Raw genomic sequence first — 6000 nt, 5'->3', positions numbered from 1 at the left:
AATGTGGAGAATCTGGAATTCACATACATTGCAGGTAGCAGTGTAAAAACCACTAAAATATAATGTTGTACATAAATTATACTTCAATAACTTATGCATGTTATGCATTTACTAAGTCAACTATCAAAATAGAAAAAGTAATTTTCTTTTTTCTTTTTTTTTTAATATATATTTTATTGATTTTTTACAGAGAGGAAGGGAGAGGGATAGAGAGTTAGAAACATCGATGAGAGAGAAACATCGACTAGCTGCCTCCTGCACACCCCCTACTGAGGATGTGCCCGCAACCTAGGTACATGCCCTTGACCGGAATCGAACCTGGGACCTTTCAGTCCGCAGGCCGATGCTCTATCCACTGAGCCAAACCGGTTAGGGCAATCCCTGGATCTTCATAGCCCTAAGGATGTGCACTATGGATCATAATTGTCATTGTGTTTATTGTGTGTGCCTCATGTACAATATTTCTTTTAAGTACCTAGGACAATCACAACCCCTAGAGTGTTTCTGTCAGATATCTGCCCTCCAGCTCTCCCTGTAGAACCTTTGGGAGGGACAGAACAAATATGACCATTTGCTATATGGGAAGTCACTCCTGCCTGTCACAGGTATCACGGAAGGCTAAACTTATCCCGACCATGCTTACCTATGAATTCCAAGGGCATCCCTGGAGCTAAATAATCCTGAATCTAGTATCAGACTTGATTTTGACAATAAGAGGACATTTCACATTTTTGCCTCTAAAAGTATCAAACAATCCATTCCTTTGTGAAGCAGAATATATTCCTGTTTTTTTAGGCAATGTTAGCCCTCCCACATTTGAAGCTTAAAAACTACTCTTCTGCAGAAAGAAGTGAATGCAATGATGTAATATTTCAAGGCAAAATTTTGTAGGGAAGCAGCTGGGATTAGACCAAGGCAGCAGGAAGCTGCAGGAAGCTACAGAGGATGGTCCTCCATAAATTCCAGCTAAGGAAAACAAGTTCCAGAAGCTTCTTGGGTCGACCTTTCTGATGCTGCTATTATCACCCCAGACTTCCAGTTTCCTCAGCAAAGGTATGGGCAGATAGGCAATTTCATTGTTGATGGAGTAAGGGGGGAGGAGGGGAGCAGTAGGTATAGGAGTACCGTTTCCTCCAGGGGAATTGGGCCCATAAATGTCACCCAGGGTCCCGCTGAAGCAGAGAGAATCAAATAATTTGGAGAAACAAGGAAACCCAACCAAAACCATGAAAAAACAAAAACAAAAATCCATCAAGTACCTTGCTTCACATCGGAACACACAAACACTTTGACCTCAGAGGGAGCAGGGTAAGCCACCCACACTGCACTGCGGTCAGCCATTCCCGTGATGGCTCTGGCTCCTTCTCTCCAGCCTCTGGGTGCCTGAGCCAAGTTTTCAAGCACATCCTGGGAGTCAAGACCTGTTTGCTCTGTGGTCATTTAGTGCTCAGATCACTCCTTTCCCAGAAAACTGTTTTCTATGGAGCCACACATACACAAAAAAGGGGGGAGGGCAGGTTTCTTCTAAATAAATTTTGTAATCAAGGTTTGCAGGGACCTTGAAATACTCAAGTTTCTTTTATTAGCTTATCACATGGCATTATAAGGAAGTTTGGGTGCATTTCCGTAATGTTTTCTTCCGTTTTCATTCCCAGGGCCAATCCAGGCCCACGGGTTCAGGGTGTTCTCTTCTTCCATTCTTTGTTTTAGAGCCCTATCCACCCCCACCCCACTCCCAAAGCCCTTTGATTGTACACCATGCTTACACTTACCAGAAGTTGAGCTGGATGTTGCTCCGAGAAGCTGTCCAGTTGCCTTCTCCACAGTAGATGAATAAAGGACCTTTGCATCCTGATTTACTCTCTGAAATACCCTCATGCCATCTAATCCCACCTTCATCGGATTAGAGCCCCAGCCCAGATGCAAAGAAATGGGGTGAGACGGGGAGAGGCTTAGGAGTTCTCTGGTCATTGGCTACTCTTACAAAACTGACTTGGACTCTCTCTCAGCAATAAATAGGTATCAAGTTCACAAACACACACACAGTGTTACATCCAAGAGTGGATTTGCAATTTATGATTCAATATCTTTTGGCCTTCTCCAGTCCCACCTTTAGTCCTTGCTCCTCTCCATGCCTTCCCTTTCCTGACACACACTCACCCATGTACAAGGTGGGGCAAAAGTAGGTTTATGCTGGTTCGTATGGAAAATAGTACAATAATTAATAAATAATAAAAGAGTAAACTCGTCCTAACTGGTTTGGCTCAGTGGATGGAGCGTCGGCCTGCGGACTGAAGGGTCCCAGGTTCGATTCCCGTCAAGGGCATGTACCTGGGTTGTGGGCACATCCCCAGTGGGAGGTGTGCAGGAGGCAGCTGATCGATGTTTCTCTCTCATTGATGTTTCTAACTCTCTCTCTTTCTCCCTTCCTCTCTGTAAAAAATCAATAAAATATATTTTTTTAAAAAAAAGAATAAACTCTATGTTCTGCATAATACTTTTGCCCCACCTTGTATATAATATCTCTCTCTCTCTCTCACACACACACACACCATGACATAATTTTATGAGACTTTATTGAAAAGAAGAGAGTGAACCACAGTGCCCCCTACTGTAGTAGAGACACTGAACATGTGAGCAGTGACACTGAGAAATATACAGTATCTTTTCCTAATTGGTATTGTATGCATTTCCTCAGAGAGCCGGGACCACCAAGCAGAAATGACATAAAACTCAGTAATACTTGACAGAGAAAGAGCCCAAGTGATAGCTGGGAACTCGTCACTGTTGACACATATTGGAGAATTGATTGCTGCATCTTCATACCCAAAGGCTTCAGAGTGTGAGGCTCAGGTTATAATCCAGGTCAGTGGAACCCTGGCTTCAGTCCTTCAATTGCATTAAGCCACTAATATTAATTTGTACATCACTTTATGTAGTTTTTAAAGGGACCTAGCCCATATGCCAGTATCATTAATGTCTGAAAATTTTGTCATACAGAAATTAAGTGACTTATTCAAGACTGCATATCAAGTTAATAGTAGAGCTAGAAGCAAGGCCCAAGACTGGGAACACCTTTCTACTCTACAACAGCTAAGCAGACATGGACCAAGAAGCATGTGTTGCTGGCCACTCTGATGCCTTGCCAGTGACCTGCAGTGTGCCTTCTCTAAATTGTTACTACTCCTTCCTGGGCAGGAAAAGATTCTTAATGTGCAGCCCCAAGAAGATTACATGGGCAGCTAAACAGCTTACCGGGTTGTTGTTGTTTTATATACACTTTCCCCATTGGTCCTTAGCAAATTTATGGTAGTTTTGAAGGCAGAGCCTGCAGAGTGTTTTGTCTCTGGATGGGTCCTTCCATGTCCTCGTATGTGTCTCCATTCCCATTCCCATCTTCCTCTGCTCTTTCTACACACCAGGCATATGGATATTTACATGCTTACCTGTCAAATCCTCACACATTCTTCATCCCTTTGAGAATGAAGGACTGCAATTCATAAAGGCAGTGGAAACAACAATAATGTTACATTCAAAGTGTAATAGTATTGGCACCACCTGGGCACTGGTAAGAAATTCATGATATCAGACCCTCCTCCAGACTTACTGCATCAGAATCTGCATTTTCATAAGGTACCAAGGTATATTGCCACTTCTTTGAGTCTCAGTCTCCTTATATGTAAGATGAATGATTTAGCATGCCAGCATTCTCAATTTTTTTGCTGTTCTGATACTCCTGAGAGACATAAACCACATTTATTTGTAACAGGATTTGTAGCCCAGTGATTCTCATTGGGGGGTGGAGGGGTGGGGGGTGGGTGGAGGTGGCAGTACTTTGTCATAACTCTTGTTCCTCCAAGGGAGATCTAGGAGCATGGAGAGTGAGGGGTAGCCAGTGTATGAAAAGGTCAAGAATTTCATTTGAAAAACTATCCTAAAGTGAATGATACAGAAAGTTCTTGAAATAGTAAGGAAATGATAACAGAAGGAATTTTTGAACATCTAGAAACCAAGAATAGTGGAAAGAGCAAAAGTATGAGGTACAAGGGGAAGTATGAAAGCAGGAACTCAACCACCCTCAGCAGGGCTTTGTGGAGAATGAAACATTGCTCAAAGCTCTGTGAAGTTCTAAAGATCTGGTCATCTTGTACCTTCAGGGAATGCAACCACTGTTCCCAGTTCCAAGTGGCTGCTCATTCTGACACTACTTAGAGGATTTGAGTAGGCTGGCCAATCAGCAGTCACTTTACACTGCCTCTGTTAGAGCTCTTCTACCATTCGTCGCTGGCTAGTAGGTGCCTGGCTTTTGGTCAGTTGTCTATCTTTAATCTCATCAACCAAGTAATGTGGTCATATTGCTCTAAACAAGGTGATGAATCACCAAGGAACTTCTCTGGTAAAACTTTGGGTGTGCTGGACACAAAGATTTCACAGACATGAGAAATAAGCTTGCTCAGAAAACTTGCTGATCCAAAAAAAGAAAAAAAAAGAAGAAAAATAAATTGATAGATATAATGACATAGATGAATATTAAACAGATTTTATTAAGTGAAAGAATCCAATCAAAAGTCTCTATGCTGTCTGTTTTCATTTATGACCTTTGGAAAAGGCAAAACTATAGGGTTAGAGAACAGATCAGTGGTGGCCGGGGTTGACAAAATACAAGGGATTTTTGAAGGGTGATGGAACTATTTGGTATCTTGATTGTAGTGGCTGATATACAACTCTATGCATTTGTCAAAACTCAAAGAATGGTATACCACAGAAGAGTGCATTTTACTGTTTGTAAAATTTGAAACTAAATATAAATGCTTTTTTAAAAAAAGAAATCTATATTCCTTAGCTCTATAATCCTTGGTTTTTGATCCCTTCTGGCAGATGGGAAAGTATTATTAGTTATATACAGGAAAAGAGTTAAAAGGCAGGTACTAAGTAACTAAAAAGTGATTAAAATTTTAGCTGTCCTATAAGCTGCTTACCCAAGTGCTAATCTCTAATCTCTCTTTAGTGTTGCTTAAAATACCAGTGAGGGGAAAGATACACATCAAAGTCACATTTCCTCCACATTTGGAACCTCCTAAACTGAGCTTCCAACTCTAACTAGAGCACAGTGGGCTCCAGAGGGGAAGGCACTAATGTGAAGAAAGAATGCACAAGGCTGGCCCCCCTTCCCCTTCATATGCTACTGTGATAATGGGTTCTCCAGAGCAAATTGTGAATCTTGAAAAAATAACATGAATTAAAAATACAATCTTCTCTTCAAGAACATAGAGAGGAGGGCGAGGAGGTAGCATTTCCTAACTCATCTCATGAGGTCGATTTTACCAACATGGACATTTTTGACACCAAAACAAGACAAAGACTGTAATAATACTCTACAGTATTGCACATTTGAAAGTTGTTATGAGAATATAACTTAAAAGTTTTCATAACAAGAAAAAAAATTGTATGTATGGTGACAGATGGTAACTAGGTTTATTGTGATCATTTTGCAATATATGCAAATGTTGAATCATTAATGATGTTGTATACCTGAAATTCATATAATGTTATAATGTCAATTATACCTCAGTTTTTAAAAAAATGAAAGAAAAAGATTATTGAAATGGGCAAATAACCTCCACATATGACAAGTTTGAAGGGGAAACATTTGTTCTCATGTGTAAATAAATTCTAATATATCCTTTTTAAATTAAAAATAACAATAATAAAAGTAGTGCCATTTATAATTGCTCTAAATAAAATAAAATACTTAGGTGTAAATCTAACAGAACATGTACAGGATTTCTATGATTAAAAACTACAAAGAGATGATTAAAGAGATCAAAGAAGACCTAAATAATTGGAGAGCTATACCATGTTTATTCATTAGAAGACTCTACATACTAAAGATACCAATTCTCCTTTATTGCAATTTCTTATAAAAATTTCAGCAGTTTTTGCAAAGATAAGTTTATTCTAAAATTTATATGGAAGCAGAAACTGTAGAAATAGCCAAAA

General features: G+C 39.9%; 1 protein-coding gene across 4 annotated transcripts in view; it reads right to left on the bottom strand.

Annotated features, from left to right (window-relative positions):
* PDE6H (phosphodiesterase 6H) overlaps positions 1 to 6000 on the bottom strand; it is a 21092-nt gene that overhangs the window by 8957 nt on the left and 6135 nt on the right. The window contains exons 1-2 of one of the 4 annotated variants that reach the window (XM_023750073.1): positions 3608 to 3733; positions 3256 to 3490 (exon numbers count right to left, since the gene is read on the bottom strand). The exons of 1 other annotated variant lie outside the window; for it this stretch is intronic. The gene's annotated coding sequence lies outside the window, so the exon portion shown is untranslated. Of the gene's footprint in view, positions 1 to 3255; positions 3491 to 3607; positions 3734 to 6000 lie in introns of those variants that run through there. 2 more of the 4 variants (XM_023750074.1, XM_023750075.1) reach the window with 2 other exon arrangements.

The sequence above is a fragment of the Myotis lucifugus genome, unplaced genomic scaffold (assembly GCF_000147115.1).
Source record: "Myotis lucifugus unplaced genomic scaffold, Myoluc2.0 scaffold_10, whole genome shotgun sequence".
NCBI classification, from domain to species: Eukaryota; Metazoa; Chordata; class Mammalia; order Chiroptera; family Vespertilionidae; genus Myotis; species Myotis lucifugus.
The sequence above is the reverse complement of the archived record's forward strand: the minus strand, read 5'-3'. Positions and strand labels throughout refer to the sequence as shown.